This window comes from Melanotaenia boesemani, chromosome 9 (assembly GCF_017639745.1).
Source record: "Melanotaenia boesemani isolate fMelBoe1 chromosome 9, fMelBoe1.pri, whole genome shotgun sequence".
NCBI lineage: Eukaryota > Metazoa > Chordata > Actinopteri > Atheriniformes > Melanotaeniidae > Melanotaenia > Melanotaenia boesemani.
The window spans coordinates 4,561,822-4,580,549 of NC_055690.1; the positions used below are offsets into that span (position 1 = coordinate 4,561,822).

Consider the following 18,728-nt stretch of genomic DNA (forward strand, 5'->3'; position numbering starts at 1 on the left):
GGGACCATAGCACTGTTGGATAGCTTTTCACCACACACCAAGCACAACGGTGTCGGTGTCGCTGCATCCCCGGTTAAAGTCAATCCAAATGAAAGATAGCTTTTGCTGTATAGCCTCGCGCCAGAGACTTTACTAGAGCTTACCGTCTTTGCTTTTTTTTGACCTCCACTCATACTAGAGCCTTCATCAACTTTGTCCAGAGTATAGTTTTGAGTAAGCATTTTTCCTTTTCAAAAACTTTTCCATCACTGTCACCATATAGTCTCACTCAGTGATTCCCAACCCTGATCCTCAAGGCACACTACCCTGCAGGTCTTAGATGTTTCCCTGCTATGACACACCTGATTCAAATCCATGGCTCATTAGCAGACTTGTACAGAACTTTTCAGAGATCCATTTAATGTGAATCTGGTGGGTTGCAGCAGGGAGACATCTAAGACCTGCAGGATAGTGTGCCTTGAGGACCAGGGTTGGGAATCACTGGTCTTGCTAGCCAAAATGCCACTGTCACTGCTACCTGTTGCATCCATGAATAACAAATTCTCTTGTAAGTACAAGTCAATTAGCTACCTGCTGCCATCTGCTGTTATTAAAGAGTAATAAATGAGTGCTCTGTCAGCACAGACACTCAACAATAGTACATTATTTGCAGATAGTAATTAATTTGTTTTCAAAGTCGTTTTTTACACCAATTAATTAGAATTAGCTAATTTCCCACGGCACACCTGACAATATCTCGAGGCACACTGGTTGAAAAACACTGGATTAGATAGATAGATAGATAGATAGATGGACAGATGGATAGATGGATAGATAGATAGATAGATAGATAGATAGATAGATAGATAGATAGATAGATAGATAGATAGATAGATAGATAGATAGATAGATAGACAGATAGACAGATAGATAGATAGATAGATAGATAGATAGATAGACAGATAGATAGATAGATAGATAGATAGATAGATAGATAGACAGATAGATAGATAGATAGACAGATAGACAGATAGATAGATAGATAGATAGATAGATAGATAGACAGATAGATAGATAGATAGATAGACAGATAGACAGATAGATAGATAGATAGATAGATAGATAGATAGATAGATAGATAGATATGTGTGGTTAATGTGATTTTGACAGGTTTCTTCTCTCTGATCTGCCCTCCACCATTTTAATCCCCCGCTCAAATCTACTGCCTTCTTCAACCTCGTCCTCTCTGAAAGGCAATCACAGACTATGGGACATTTTAATAGCTATTTGGCAGGAGGCACCTGAAAGCACCATGAGCCCAGAGTGATGTGGAGGACTCTTAATGGCAAGAGTGCAGGGTGGGGGAGGGACAGAGAAGTGAAGGGTGACCTTGCTAACACAAAACCTCTGGATGGAATTACCACAGCTCTCTAAACTTGCACTGCATCAGATATGCTAAACTTTTTTATCAGGTCTGTCAGTGATTAATATCTGTTGAGCTACTCGTTCACGATTGGTTGACTATTATTTCAAGCAGGTGGTCTAAATGTTGCTGCTGACATATGCTTGAAGATTTGACTAGTCATGTCCTGCAGTACTACAGACTGAATCAAATATCAAATGTATTTTACAGTTTGTGTCTTATAAGCGCTGCAGTGACTAAATGCAGCAGAATCCTCTGCAGGTTTTTAATTATACACTCATTCAGACCTGAAGATATTTTTCGGTTAAGGCTGAAGAAAAAAGATGGTTCAGTGAACTGATTAACACACTGTGTTTCAAGTTGCTGTGGGTATTTTCTCTATCTTTTGCTGTGTTAATCTCATATCAAATGCAATCAGTGGATGTTGACAGATCATATATGCTGATGGCAGGACCAACACATTGAACAGATATCCTTATGGTAATATTTTTTTTTTAATTCTTTTTCTAACCTAATAAAGAAACAATGCAGAATATGCATGCATACATACAAACACACATACATAGATACAAAAATGCTTCCATTTATACTTACTGTAAATGTATGCATACAATTAATTAAAAGAAAAACTAATAATTTAATTTCCAAGGTTTTTCCATATATCCTTTGGTCCGAAAGGGAGTAGAAATTACATAACTTAGACAATGCCCATTATACGTTGAGATTACAAATAAACTATGTTCTGTACATGCGCACTCATTTAATATCAAATAAAATAATACCTAATACCAAATTATTTTTGGTTAAAAAAACGTGCTTCAGGCTGCCGTCAGTGGTGCTAACAGTTAGAAACAGTCAGAACTTCAGGTGCAAAAAAAAGAAAGGAGGGCATTAGGAGTTATTTTAGAGTGAGTCATTTTAAAAGTTTAAGTTACAAATAAATGATTTTCCAACTGCCTTTGTGTCATGAATAATGGTGATAACAGCAGCCACTAAGCCAAAAACTTGTTTCCTTATCATGGCTCAATGTGTTATTTTTTCAGGTGACAGCATCAAAGATGCAGATAGTTCAGGGAGAGGAGATGATGAGGAAGGTGAGCTTTAGTTCTAAGAGATGTGACTTGACCTACGTAATTGATTCAAATCTAATCAGAGTCATAATACCACATACTGAAGTCTTTATCTGACCTTCACATAATATTGTACAGAGTAAAAAAGAAGAAAAAAGAACCATGATAATTTAACATGGGTTGCAATTAAACTAAAAAAAAGAATAAATAAAATAAAATAAAATAAAATAATGATGAACATCACAGCTGCAATGAGTCAAAGTGATAACAAAACAATTTTATTATTGAAAATCATTACAGCTATAAGGATGATGATGGTTTATCATGATTAAATAAATATGTTATATATTATAATGATTATTTGTTAATGGTCACATTTTCCTAGAAGGTTTCATTAAGTTGATTAATATAACCAGTGGATTAAAGAACATTTCTGATTATAAAAGTAGATTGCACTGTGGTGTGGACAATATTGATGTGGAGCAAATATCATCTCAACAGATCTCTTCATCTTATAAAATCCCAGCAATCATTAAGTAAAGTAATAGGTAGCGGCGTTACTTTTCAAATGCAGTAATTTCATTTCATTGGTTTTTAAACAAGTGGTCGGGACCCCCATGGGGGTCACGAGATAATTTCAGTGTCGCCAGATAATTTTGAAATTTATGTAGCCTACATTTATCTAATAAATTTGGGGTTTTTCTCAGGGCATGTAGATACCTTGTCGCAGTGGTAAACCACCAAAAAATACTTTATCCTCCTGGTTCATAACAATGACAGTTTTCCACCCTTTTATTTTGAAGGCCTGATGGCCTATTTGATACATCACACATTATGTCATTGCTTGGGGGGTGGGGGTCACGAACACAGATGCATCTTATCATGGGGGTTGTGGCTCAAAAAGTTTGAAAACCACTGGTGTGGAGGATGTGAAGAATTGTCCATCATGTTCAGCAGCTTGGACAGCATTCTTCTCTGGACAGTCAGCTTCAGTGGCAATAAAAGGCAGGCAGATGGCTGTCCTTCCTAGCCCTGGTTCTGATTAAGGTTTTCCTTTCTGGTTCTGATGGAAGTTTTCTTACTGGTCCTGGTTCTGACTGTCCACTGTATCCTCATGCAGCTTAGGGTGGAGAATTAAAGCAAAGAGAAGATCTGTTAAGTTTCCTTAGCTATCAGTCCATCCATCCATCCATCCATCCATTATCTATAGCGCTTCATCTAATGAAGGGTAACGTAGCAGCTGGAGTCTAACCCAGCTTTTGTTTCCTTGCATAAGTTTCCTCAGCTAGGTAAATATTATTGTAATGAATTGGCTTTTATGAACACAGTTATTTACACTGTACTGATTACAGTGGATTTCTTTCAATTGGATCACAATGGATTGGCTTGAATTGATGATATCTGTGAGACAATTTTATTGTGAGTTGGCAAAATACTAATAAATTGAAATGAATGTAAATACAACTGGCAGGAGACAGAGTTGACATAGAAATTATTAGGATGTTTTTCTGCAACTTATAGCTTTATTGTAGATGCACTGCTTCATCCTTTATTTATTTCCATATTTATTTATTAGGGTTATTAAAATTGAAAACAGTTCAGTTTGAGTCAGCTCCAACAATTATCTGTGCATGAACACTCCAAACATTTACCAGTCTGACCAGATAGATAATCCAGCAGGAACTGAGCTTCAAGCCAGACCAGTGGCACCCAGAAAACATGGGACATGGGAAAATATGTAAGCCACAATCATGTATGGTTTTACTGACCCCAACCATGTCTGCTATTACATGAAAATGGAGGAGCTTAGTAATGTTTAAGTCTGAAGAACTGAACAGAACAAAGGTTTCAGTCTGTGTTAAAGAAGAAAAGTAGTTTCATACTTGAAGTTTTAATAAACTGCTTTACAATTGTTCCTGATTTATTTGTGACCCATAAGAGAACAAGAGGAGGCTAAAGATGTCCACATGAGCTGTCCAGTCTGTGAGGGGGAAATTAGCAGGAAAATACTTAGCAGCGATGGAGCTGATATTCCAGGGCCGGTACTCCTGCCGGATGTGAGCGTTACAGTATCGATTCCACCTTGAAAATGTCTCAGCACCAACAAATGCTTCCAAATCAATCTGCCATCTTTCTGGACAGAAACTGATGATGGAACTGAGCTTATTGAACTGAGGGGGGTGTGGCTCAGCTAAGGCTGTTGAGAGTATTGATTCATCAGTCAATAAACTGCACTATCAGAGAACCAATCTTTGCTGACTGGTCTTTGTATCTGTTTTGAGCTCTCTTCAGGGAGATGGCTACTTGGCCTTGGCTCTCATCTTTATACTGCCAGTAGGGATTGGTGTAAGCTGCACTCACCAGGAAGACTCTCATTAAACATGAAGACTGTCAGAGTAATCACAGCTCACAGCAGCATCAATAATACAGCAGATTTCCTCAGAGAACACATCCATAAAACACTCCGGTTGACCTGAGAGCTGCACTGAGATGCTTCTCATATTTCCAACTTATACCTGATGGGCACAAATATGAAGAACAAATATATAATATTACAAAGGATGAAAATATCAGGATGAGCAGGCTTTTCAACCTAGTCGGGGTCTTAGTCCTCGTCCCAGTCCTGATCCCAGTTCCTGGTCTCAGTCCTCATCCCAGTTCCGAAGCCTGTCCTGATCTCTGCTCTGATCTCAGTCCTGGGGTTTCATTTATATAACACTGTATATGATCTATACTAAAAAAAAAAAAAAAAAACAGACTTATAAAATCATGCACACGCACACCTCTAAGTAATTCCCTCTTAAATATGTAAAATATATATATAAATATAAATCACAGACAACTTGGAAATGTGCCCACCTGAATTCATCCTCATATCCCGCCCTGAACACACCCAAACCACTTATACATGGTCAATGCAAAGCAGGACATAAATATTCTTGCATATGAAGAAGATCCTGATCAAAGGGGAAATCATGGCAACAAACAAATAAAAGAAAAACTTTTCCAACACAGAAACTGAAATTCTCATGGGGAAGGTGGACAAAACTAAATTTTGTTTGGTGGTTACAGCAGCAGAGTCACAAATAAAAGAAAAAGCTGCGGGTGCTAAGTGTTGTGCTGTGCAGTCTGTCAGTGTGGCTGTCAGAACTGTAGCAGAAATAAACTAGAAACAACCAGAGAGCACAGACCTCTGCAAAGCCATTGTTTTTCTTTTGTTTTTTTTGTTTTTGTTTTTTGAGTTGTTTTTTTTTTTTGTTTTTTTTTTTTCCACTGATTTTGGGCATTATTTTTAGTTAGAAGCTGTAACAGCAAAGTTATCCCTATTTCCCCATAGTAAAGACTCTTTTATGAAATTACTGGATCCAGACGATGATCTGGATTGCCCCCAAAATCTAACAACTTGTACCTTATTCCATTTCTGACATTTTCTGAAAATTCAATCAAAATCCATCCATAACTTTTTGAGTTATGTTGCTAACAGACAGACGGGCAAACCAACCCCCCCGAATACATGACTTTTAAAAGAGCTAACAAAATACAAGTGTTCGGACCTCAAGGAGGAGGCAAAAATAAATAAATAAGACATGACTCCCACCGTCAGAGTGTGTCTGCAACCGGAGGAGGTTGATCAGACCCAATATCACACGCTGGACCAGAAAATGAAGGAGGGAGACACTGACTTGGCAGTGACTACAGGTAAACCTGGTAAAGCTTTATTTATTTTATGTATTATATGTCATGAGAGTGTAAATCATTTTGTACATGTGTAGCGAAAACATCAGGCTGATGTGGGGTATCCTTCAGTTCTTCCACAGTCGGGGACACGAGGTGGTGAGGACGCAACGAGGGACATGTGGTTGCCAAGCTCCGGCTGTCCCCAACACAAGTGTGTTCGGTGCGCACGGTGCATGTGGAAGTGGTCAGGTTCTGTCCGAAGTGTTACTCCAAACACAAGGTTTACCACCATTAATATCACAGCTGATGACCTTAAAGAAATTAGAGCTGAGATGTGGAACATGGTGACAGTTATGTGTAGTAAATCTAATACATTAAAAGATCTTTAAAGTGTAAACACCTCCTACTTTTTGCGTAACTTCAACCACTGCCAAATTTGAAAAATGCCTGAAACTTCAAGGGTTGGGGTGGGGGGTTGGGGGGTGATCAGCGAATGGAGAGTGGGCGGGTCAGGATACACGGGCAGAAATGATTGACAGACAGCAGCTCAGTTTACTAGCGAGATTCACAAAGTACCTATGCCACAGAGGAGTCTTTAAGGTGGAAGACTTTTCCCCATGTTCATTCATATTGGCCAGAGACTTCACAGAGATGCATATCTGTTTAAGATGTCCCTTTTTGTAATAAACCATATTTTTTTATTATACATCAACGTTATTTGCATGATTCAGTGGAGAAGATCTTCATATGATGAAGTCATCATACCACAGAAACGACTATGAAGACACCAAGGACACCAAAACAAGAAATGACAGTAAGGTAAGGAAAAGTTGTCAACGATATGATGGCTTCATCACAGAAACTACAAAATGTTGTCACAAACAATTTTTCCACATCACCTGCTTCCACAAAATTAAAAAACACCCCCCAAATACAATTCATTACAGTTGTCCAGCAAAGTGGTTATAAAGTCATGGATAACTGTGATGGCTGTACTTACAGCCACACAGTATAAGGCAATAACCCCACCACACCAACACATTTTAACTATGTTAGTTTATTTTCTTTACATATTTGGTTAACTTGGTTAAAATGCTTTAGTTCTTTCTGTTATTGCATACAGGAAGATTCCTTGGTAATTTCACTTTTGACTTTTTGTTTACTTGTTTAACATGTATTCTTTTCTCTCACGGTGCATATGAACACTTGGGGGCAGAAGTGAGCACAACTAGTAGAAAGCCAAAGGAGCAGGAAATACCATGGGCATATACCAAGCCAACTCTTTCCAGAGGGGGCATTGTTTATTCTTTGTTTGAATATTCGGATGTGTTACTTTGATTCTGTGTAGTTTGATTTCTTATTTTGTTTTGGTAGTTCTTTAGGTTTGACTAGGTTTGGCAGACCCAAAAGTGTTGTGAGGGTCTGCTGGGAAAGTCTGGCGCAGTCCCCTCCCAGAAAGAATTTCAGTTCCAATCTCCAGCAGAGCTTCAGACAGATGAGTGTACACCAACACATCTTTCAATGAGGAAGCAGAATCCAGGGATTCCATTATGGGCTCTTATATCCTGGGACTGAGGTTGCTGAGGTAGTTAAAAGGCTCATTGGTGGCAGGGCCCACGGGGTGGATGAGGTCCACCTGGTGTTTCTCAAGCTCTGGATGCTGTAGGACTGTCTTGGACCCCCTTGTACAAGCTGTCCGGTTCCTGTACAACCGGTGCCAGAGCTTGGTCCGCATTGCCAGAAGTAAATCAGAATAATTTCCAATGTGGGTTGGAGTCCGACAAGACTGCCCTTTATCACCAATTCTGTTCATGACTTTTATGGACAGAGTTTCTAGGTGCAGCTGAGGTGTTGAGTGGATCCGGTTTGGTGGCCTCAGGATTGGGTCTCTGCTTTTTGCAGATTATGTGGTTCTGTTGGCTTAATGGAGCCGTCATCTTGCTGAAGCGATTCGCAGCCGAGTGAGACCTCTGAGACCTTAGCTGGAAAAGGGTGGAATGTTTTCTCCAGGTCGGGAATGAGGTCCTGCCCCAGGAAAAAGCTGGGAAATGTAGCCGGGGTAAGTCTGGGCTTCCCTGCTTGGGCAGTTGCCCCCGTGACCCAATGGTAATAAAAAACAGTAGAATATGGATGGATGGATGGATGGATGGATGGATGGATGGATGGATGGATGGATGGATGGATGGATGGATGGATGGATGGATGGATGGATGGATGGATGGATGGATGGATGGATGGATGGATGGATTTTAATTCCATTGGCTCAAACCTGCTTGCTTTTATAAACTCTAGTCTTAGTTCAGAATGTGTCCCAGCAGCCTTCAAACGTGCTGTGGTTAGGCTCCTTGACCCCTCCATGATGTTCAGTTTCAGGCCTGTCTCCCATTATCTTTTTTTTCCAAAGTTTTAGAAAAAGGTGGTTTTATTCAATTACAGACATTTTTAGAGGTAAACTCAGTTCTAGAAAAATTCCAGTCCACTTTCAGATCCTGACATAGCACTATTCTTTTTTCATTGTATTTGCTACCTTTGGGATCAGTTAAAGAAGAAGAAATACTTTATTAGTCCCTTTGGAAAGTCCTCGGGGAAATTTGTGTTTCCGGTACAATCCGTCCAAGACTAGACAGCAACAACATATAACACAAACAGGATCAGGCATACTGAGGCAGCAGCCGTTTCTACAGCGCTCCTTTGCATTAGATATAGGAGAAACATAACATTAGGGGAATAAGATGTGGCTGGAGAGTAAAGAAAGGCATCTCCACACTGGGCCTAAGGTTATGAGAAAACATAATCTGTCTTTTCATTTTGGTGTTGATTTGCATATACTTACCCATGAAAATACTGCCCTTACTAAGCAACTGGATTGTATAAACGATGTAAAGCACTGGTTGCTACAGAACATTTTGCACTTATATGACAACAAAACTAAATGCATCTTGTTTGACATGTTACCTATATGGAATGTTTTTGGAAAATGTAGGGCTCCGTTTTTAAAATGACATGTTAAAAAACTTGGTGTAACATTTGATAGTGGGCTCAGATTTGATAAACAGATAAGTTCTGTTGTTAGAACAACCTTTTTTAGCTCTGTCTTTTAGCCCATTACAGTAAAATAAGCTCAGTAAATGTACCTTGTTGTTTACATGTACACTGTTACACTGCGTTTATTCTCTTTGTGTATCTAAATAGTTTTGTTTTATATCTTGTCCACTGCACTGGTCTGAGCATCTTAATTTCGTTGCAGATGTCTGTGTAATGGCAATGAAGTCTAAGGCCTAAAAGTCAAAGTTAAGCTCTTTCTCAGTCGGTAGGATCTTAAGAAGATCCATGCTTTCATAAGTTCAAGTCTGGACTACTGTCATACCCTTTAAGTTGGCCAAAGTCAGTCTTAAATTTGTCCAGAATGCTTCTGCCCAATTTTTAACAAGCACATCAAGAAATGAACACAACCCATAACATATGCTTTCATCACTCCACTGGGTTCCAGTTAATTTTAAATTTGATTTTAAACTTCTATTTGTTTTTAATGCCATTAAAGGCCGGGCACCCCCCTAGTTGTCAGAGATTTTAATTATCAGTAATCATATCAGGGCCTGCGTTCTTCAGGTCAGCTTCCTCTAGAAGTCTCATGGTTGAAATACAAACAGTGGGGTGATCGTTCTTTTGCAGTTGCTGCTCCTAGACTGTGGAACAAACTGTCCTCCCGACATTCGCATCATTACCGATCTCAGCCTTTTTAAATCAAAACTAAAGACCCACTTTTTTAGATTGGCTTTTAAGTCCGACTAGGGCAGTCTTGTTTCTAAGTGTATTTTGTTATTCTTATTTTGTCTGTAAATGCACTTCTGGAAGGCTCTTACCCTCTTACCCTGCAGCACTGTAGCACTTTCCAGTTGTGTTTCTGTGTCTCGTTTGAATTACTTTAAGTTTTTATGCATTTTTTTTTACATACTTTTTATGACTCTGTTATAAAGCACTTTAAGTACCTTTTGGTTATTGTAAAGGGCTATAGAAAACAACTGATTGATGGAGTGATCAATTGATCGATTGATTGATTGATTCTTTCTAACTCCCCTGTTTCAAGGATCTAAGGACATGCAGCAGGATGAGCTCCCATTTTGTTTCAATTCATTCACTAAAGACGATGCTTTAAAATTTAACCAATCAGCTGTTTTGTTTGTCCAACTCACAAACAAAACAAGAAGTAATTGACAATATCAATCTCATCTGGTAACGGAAAATAATCAGTTCAGCTTCATTTCAATACAGATGATGCTCCACTCAGTGGAACTGACTGGTGTTAATGGGTGCAATTCATAGGACATTGCCACAGTGGTGTGGTGGTAAGGTGGGGGCAAATAATGTTTTTATCTGTGAGATGCATCTCCAGTAATCATAAATGTCCTGCATTCGCATCATGAAGTGCATGCCGGTGGCTGTTATGCTCCATCTTTGTTAATTTTCTGCAGGAAATGCCCATATTTTACTGCAGCATGAAGTTGTATGTCAGAAACTGAAGTTGTATGTCAGAAATACAGACAGCCTGTGCACTTGAGGAGGAAATCCAGCAGATTTTTATGAGGTGCAGCAACTCCCTGTTGGCTGTTGTCATGTTTACTGTATATTTCATGTTGTTGCAACGCTGTTTGTCGTTCTACAGTACAAAAGTCTGAAATGAAATGAACTCTGTAATGAAGTCTGTAGTGGATGAAAGTTGAGCCAACGAGATGACATGAAGATACTTTGAAGATTTAATTAGGAGCTTTGCAGCAGCATTCTGAACACCCTAAAGACCATCCAGTGATTTTATTCTCAAACAAGTGAACATGAGTTACAGCACATGTGATTAAACAAAAGCATCTCAGAGCAAGACATAATGTGACTCAGCTTTGTAATATATTTTGTTACGGCCCCTGATCGTTGCTGTCACCTGAGGCTCATCTGGTATGACAATCCCTGCTGTGGATCTGGGCTTCTGAGTGGCTGCGTCTGGCACACCTTCGTCTCCTCCCCTGAGATTGGATAAGCCCTGACCAATCATGCCGCACCCTGCTCACCGCCCGGAAATAAAGGCCTGCAACGTTCTCCAGTTGGGAGGGTAGCGTAGGTGAGTTCTTTAACAAGTTTAAATGGTCTGCACTTCATTGCCAGATATTCCAGGGGAGCAGAAGGTTCCAACAATGTTTGTAGCTGTATCACCAGTTGTGAAGGTACAGCGCCAAACCTCTGCCTTTGGTCTTATCCGAAGCTGCAGTTTGGTAGTCACACAGAACAGAGAGCACCCCGCTAACTCCTTCGCTGCATCGGGATATTGTTGTCCAACCAGGTCTCTTTTGTTGATAAAATTGTTTTTGTAATTGTTTTGAGCCAAAATCGTTATCTTCAACAAAATTATATTGAACACCCCTAGTAGACAGGTGTGGCTTTCTCTTTTTCCTTAGGATCCAGGTAGTGTGTGCTGTAATGACGGTGTTGTTCAGTCCTTCTTTCTATAGTATAACAAGCTCTGCAGCTGTGACGTTGTTTATGTCTCTGAGGGTTTAGTGGTTAGGATAGAAACTGGAGGGGAGCCAGTACTGAACAATTTAACCAAAGAATAGGAAAATTGCTTCTTGTTATATTTTCTGTCACATTTTTTTCACTTTGTTCAAGAAGCTCATCTTCTGACCTTCAGCAGGTTTTTGCTTTTTCTTGACAGCACTCTGCATTAAGGTTAAAGTCTGCTCCATCTCCTTCGCTCTGCTTTACCAGACAAAACAGATAAAGCCAAGCATTTTATTAAAAAACACTGAGTTGTTAAATTCGAGAGCAGCTCGTTATCTGTGCAGCAGAGTGGCTGTTGTGTGATAACATAAACACTGTGTCAGCAGAATGCTGGTAAACAGCAAAACAATAAAAAGAACAACACTTTCCTATCTATCTGTTTTAAATCTGTTTTCTGAACATGATTTACAGTACATACAGTAGTTTCAGATTGATCCTTTCCCTTCCACTGCCTCCCCCCATTATCTTTTGTAGAGAACCCATCATTTACAACAGTCTCTTTTTTTCATCACTTCAGCCTACTCAGCTCGTCTGTTTTTATGCCTTTTGCCTCAACACCCTTGATTATGTATTGCCTTCTCTTTTTCTTAGTCTCCAGTGACAGGAAGCAGCTGGCAGACATCACTGATGATTGGCAGCCACATATTCATTTCTAATTCCAAATACGCTAGGCGAGGCATTTGGAAGGTCATGGCTGTGATGGTCATTGTATATTTTATGAGCAGGAGGAATCAAAGCGGTAGGAGTTAATCATGTTGATGAGGTGGCTTTCAGGTACAGACAAGGACACTGCTTATATTATCACATAAGCCACCTAAAAAGGTCACATCCTCCAATATGACACCAAATAGACTAGAGTGGATAGAGTGGCTGTAATCAACTCCTTTGATTGTCTATGGTTTAAACATATTTGTGGAGGTGACATTGGTCGTCCACATTACATTTTAACAGCTGTTTTGTGCTTTATAAGCGGTTAAGCTAAAAGTCTTTCATCCTAGAGGGACTTGTGGATGTACTCTGGTGAGTGATAGCCTGACCACATTATGTCAGAGACACATGTATGACCTGACAAACCAACCACCTTCACTATGTTCTGGGTGATAAACTGTATTCCCACTTACGCGACTGCATAATCACTAAAAGCAAAGTAAACATTTTGTGTCTCAAATTTCATTTTTACACTCAGTTGTTGCTAATAAGGTGGCTTTCAGTTAGAGACATTTATGATGATCTCTGGAGATTTCAGCCACATCTCCTTCTCTAGACTTCTAATAGTTGGTCAGCTGCTCTACCAGAAAACATTTATCCTGTGCAAATTAAAGACATGCATACAGCTCGTCTGTCCGGATTCCGTTTTGGTTTGGTTCCCACCGGGTGCGTTGCATTGCATGTCAGAAGCATCCCAGAAGCACCTTGTCGAAGCTCTCTGCTAAACTTACATACCGAGTCTATTTTTGACAAAGCACGCACCCAGAACGCACCAAATTCAGCAGTTCAGATAGGAACAGACAGGAAATCAGACATGGGAGCAGTGCAAAAATTTCTGGTATTTTACAAATTACACAATCTGGAAACCACAATCATCTCTCTACATGCTGAAAAAGCATTTGACTGAGTAAACTAGAAGTTTCTATTTGCAACATTAAAAAAATCTGGGTTTAACATATCTTTTATTGACTGGATAAGGATTTTGTATACTGATCAAAATCCATGTGTCAGAATAAATGATAAAAACAAGAACAAAATGACGTCATTTTGCTCTTGCAGATGTGAATGGGGACAGTTCTTGACACATGGGCCAAGCAGAGCTCTCTTGTGGGGCTCAGAGAAGAATTGTGTGACTGGTGATGTCTATTATGATTTGAGGTGGGTATTGTTAACACAGAAAAAAATTAAGTGGAAAGTTGTGGTTTCTATATTTCCCCTAACGAGCAGTTGAACTGATAGTTTTAATAAACAGCTTATCGAGGTCATGAGAAAGTACGTAAATGAGAGTACGTAAACACATGGAATTTCAAGATACGGACATCGCCGCGTGCACAACCTTTGCCTGCCATAATGTTTTTATTTATTGGGTTTTTGTTAAATATGAAATAACCCGGTCAGCTGTTTATTGCACATAAAAACACAGACATCCCTCGTGCAGCTATCTCCACCCTGCTGCAGACAATGCTTCTCGTGGAGCATGAACTGATCGGACTTTTTCTTGCTCTTGCAGCCTCGAGAACAAGAACAAACTGCTCGCTTCTTGTGTAACAAATGTGTGACAAGCTTTAGACAAGATAAAGAAATTAAAGGAATCTACACCAGGAATAAAGAACGTAAGACAAGTCTTTACGCTGATGATGTATTACTTTCTCTCCACAACTCACAAACAGTCTTCTCTCTGACAATCACACTCTCAATCACACAATTTCTGATTACTCTATTAACTGGTTTAAGATCACTGTTTTTTCCATTAACCACAAATTTCAGAATATTTGAAATACTATACTACAGTCAGAAAACATTATAAACTTTGGAATAAATATTTCCCTCAGGCTTTCAGAACTAACAGGTAGAGGCTGTTCCTGCTGTCATAATTTTTGGTACCGAAGTGTTTACATGACCTTTATATAATGATGTACAAACATACAATTAAGACATTTTTTGTTCAGATCCCTGAAAAAAAGGATAATAATTTTAACATGTTTTTAATTAATTTTAAGATAATAATTCATATAAAAATGAACATTTTCTTTAATATAACAAATCATATGCAGTTGCACTGAGTCGAATTGATCACATATAGATTTTTTTTAAATTATAATTAAGCTTAAGGATAATTATGTAATATATAAAAATAGTTTATCATTGTGTTTTAAATTAAAAAATTTTAATGGGCACATTTTGTTCCATGTCGTATCAATATGTTAATTTGGTCAGGTGACAGAAGTGAGGCTAACAGGCAGTAATAAGAGAGGGGCAGGGTCACTGGTGAGGTCTCAATTGTTTGGATGGATTTTTTTTTTTTTTTTTTTTTTTGTAGTGATCAATACAGAGTGGCTAATCTTTTTTAGTGTCCAGCCAGTCAAACCAACCCCCAACCAGTGTTATCCCAGTTCAAAAAGTTAGTAGTCGGATCTTCCATTTTCAAGCGAGCTGGTACAAAATGCACAAAATGTAAGTTTAATGGCATTTTGTGTTTTTATTGTGTTAAAACATATGCACTGTTAAGTCCCCTGGGACATAAGACGGCTGGTGATCATTGCCAACAGCTGGGGCTCGTTGGATATGCAAAGGCCGGGTCCTGATTCCACCTTGGACTGGCTGACTTTGGTGCCTCTCACTCGCCCTCCCGCAGATTGGCGCTACATCCAGCCAATCACTGTGCAGCTTAGGGAAGTCCTGGAGTTAAAGGACAGCTGCAGGGATCATTCGGGAGGGAGAGGCAGGACTGTGTGGCTTGTCTCCCCTCACATTCGGAGGGTGAAGGGTACAGCGTGTGCTGCTTCCCCTCACCTCATATTCGGAGATCTGGGCAGACTTGTTGTGGCGTTGCTATTCGGTATGCTAGTTGTGCAAATAGGAAGCCTTTTGTGAGTTGGACTGTTTGAGTGTGGGCAGCAGCACGAATCCTGCCTGCTTGTGTGTTCCCAGTGGGGGACGGTAAAACAGTCCGTTTAGGTTGGGCTTATCTTTGTGTGTTTCCAGTGGGGAACGTTTGGGCACAGTCTAGATTTTGAGCAACGTCTTCGTTTGTGTGTGTGCTGCCATTTTCGGTCATGTTTGTGTTAGAGTTTGGGTGTTTTGTGTTGGGCTAGGTTTAGGTTATGTGTTCTGAATTGCTCACACTTAGTTTAATGGGACTGCTGCCTTTTGCTATTAAGTTATCACACCAAGTTCAGAGCACCCTTTTGTTTGTTAAAGTTGAGATGGTTTACTTGGTGGATTTTGTATATGGTTTCCTCATTTAACCTTTTGTTTGTTTCTTTCAGCAGTTCCGCTAACCCCAACACCCAGATTTAAGTTAACCTTATTTTTATTCCCTCCACAATAAAATGACGTTTTCCACCTTCACAACTGCCTGTGACTGTCCTTTATGTCACGTCCCTCTCATACCCCTATATTGGGTCGTAACAGCACTCAAGAAACGTAAACTGTGAAAAAATAAAAAATAAAAACAACCACAACAAAAAAGAGACCCTGCATTTTCATCAAAGGGGTTCAGTAACTGGAAGAATGCACTTATTAGCCTTAAACATCACCAGAACAGCAAATCCCTCCATCATGCAGTCACAGCTAGTGTTTAAGAAGCAGCTCCAATAAAGTCACAACTCTAAATTGTCTTTGAAAAACAAGAAGTAGATGCTAGGCACTGCCTGCAATAGGTTGAAGGTCCAGTACAGCAGTGGTTCCCAACCTGGGGTCCAGGACTCCCCTAGGGGGTCCACCAAAGAACAAAGGGGATCCCAGAGGTTTTGAACATTCATTGTGATTAATGTCCACACACTGTCCCTATTTTAAGAAAAAAAGTAAGTTGTTAATTGTTAACTGTTGTTAATTTAACTTTGGCTTTATCGAAGGATATATATCGTAGTGAGAATATCACTTTTGAAAGCATAAAACCAAGCATGGTTTCAGCTCAGGGTGGGGCAGGGGGTCCATGGGTTTTTAGTATTTACATGAAGGGGGTCCCTGAGGAAAATAGGTTGGGAGCTACTCCAGGACAGTACTTAGCTAGACAGGGAATTACACTATGTGGCAATGCAAGATTGGAATCTGTTAGAGCTTTTGAAATTTAAAGCCAAGGATTATGCTTGTCTCTCTAACTGGCTATCCCGTTGTCATATTTATACCTCTCCTCAAGAACAAAATGAGATTTTGCAGCTGTTAGCAAATAGTAGTATCAGATGTATCACACGGTCCAGTCAGCATTATAGGTGGCACTAAAGATGCTTCCGGAACAGAGCAACAGTCTATTTGAGATATGTAGACCAAGACCTGGTACCACAAGAAGTGGCCTGTATAAAGTCTCTGAGACTATTGGAGTAGGGATTGTTAAAGTGGCTGTGGACGTCCGTTTGAGGCTGAATATACCCCTGTCTGGTTTAAGGGGTCAGACGTATGATGGTGCAGCCAATATGTCTGGAAGACATTCAGGAACACAATCTGAAATTAAGTGACAGCAGCTATTAGCTTTGTATGCGCACAGTGGGACACACTGTCTTAACTTAATTACACATCTACATGCCAATCAATGTGCAATGCCTTGCACTAGGTTCAGGAAACAGGAAAATTCAAGGCTATGTTTTTAGCAGCAGCAGGTTTAGATGGGCCATCTTTATCACTCAGACCACTGTGCCCAACCAGGTGGACAATGAGTGCAAAAGCCATCACAGCAGTGCTGACTTTGAAAGCGTTCTGTCTAGCTTGGAGACAATGGCATCAGGTGGATCTAGCACCGTTGTGAGGACAAATGGACTGCGAGAAAGGTTTGAAAATGGTAAAACTGTACTCGGGCTTCTCCTAGCATTGCAATTTATTAAGAAATGGAGGGTCTGAGCAAGTCTTTCCAAAAATTGACTGAAACTATTGCAGGACTGAAAGGTGCAATAGAATGTGTTAGGTCCAGGATGGATGGATGGATGGCTGGATGGCAGCCATCAGATTAAAATAAATAAAGAACAGATACAGATAAGAAAAACTATGTAAACATATAGAGAAAATAGAAAATAAACTCAATATACACAATATGTACAAGGGAAGCTCAACAAAACAAAAATAAAAAAATAGCTATACACACAGACTATATACAATTATAATTATGGATTGTTGGGTATGTATGGGTAAAATGAAGAGATGATGATCACCTCTCACACATGCAGGAGTTATTGATCAGAGTTATCGTGAAGTAACGGAATTATTTCCTGAACCTCTCTTTGTGACAGTGCAGCTGCAGCTGTCTGTTAGAGAAAGAGCTCCGCTGTCCCTCCAGTATACTGTAAAGTGGATATGAGGAATTGTCTACGATGGAGGCCAGTTTGTTCAGGGACCTCCTGTCTCTGTCTCCATTGTCTCCAGGTCCAATGATCTTACCAGCCTTAAGGATTAGTTTATTGATCCTGCTGGCATCCCTGAAGCTAATGCTGCTCCCCAAGCACATCACAGCATTCATGATGGTACTGGCCATCACAGACTGGAAGAACATCTCCAGCCATTTGCTCAGTACATTACAGGATCTGAGCTTCCCCAGGAAATAGAGTCTTCTCATCCCCTTCCTGTAAAGTCCAGTCTGCTATCCAAGTGCACACCCAAGTATTTATAGCTGTCCTCCACCTCCTCACCCAGGATCCTGATGGACTGGAGTGCAGGTTTCCTTTTCCTAAAGTCAACAACCATCTCCTTAATCTTCTTCACATTCAAAAGGAGTAAGTTCCTGCTGCTCCAGTCCACAAAGTTGTTCAAATAAATGGAGTTTACAGTACAAAAGAAAAGAGGAAAGCTTCCACAAGGTTTTTGAGAAAGCAGTGGCATTGGCTGACTCCCTTGGGATTGAGTCCATTCAGATTTCTCACAAAGACATTACACTGGTGTGGCAAGCCATCACATTCCCAAGTCTGCTGAGGTGCATTACACAACAGAGTTTTTTTAAATGCTAGACATTGTTCATTTTCAGTTTCAAGAAAGGTTCAGACAACCAGTCAAACGTTTTGATACAATTTCTAATAATGGGAAAGTGACAGCAGTAATAAGAAGGACAGATTAAATATCAAGGTTATTGATATTTGATCTTTTTCCCATAATGTGAAAGTGTGCCCAAACATTTGACTGGTACTGCATATCTCTTGCACATATAAATTTCTGGCCAGGAATTAAACTACTGATCTTCTGCACCAACTTTCATCAGCATCCCAACTTTTGTTGACCAAGGTTGTAGTTAGTTCAGCCATATTTATGATTGAATGAATATATTCAGTACACTGAGTGTTAATGTTCACCAACACAAGTTAAGCACAGATGTAAATAGAAAAAATGGGAATTTTCATACA

The 18,728-nt window shown here is 39.7% G+C and overlaps 1 protein-coding gene across 2 annotated transcripts in view; it reads right to left on the reverse strand.

The window, feature by feature from the left end:
- LOC121646213 (seizure protein 6-like) overlaps nucleotides 1–18,728 on the reverse strand; it is a 179,942-nt gene that overhangs the window by 98,051 nt on the left and 63,163 nt on the right. The gene's annotated exons all lie outside the window — the stretch shown is intronic.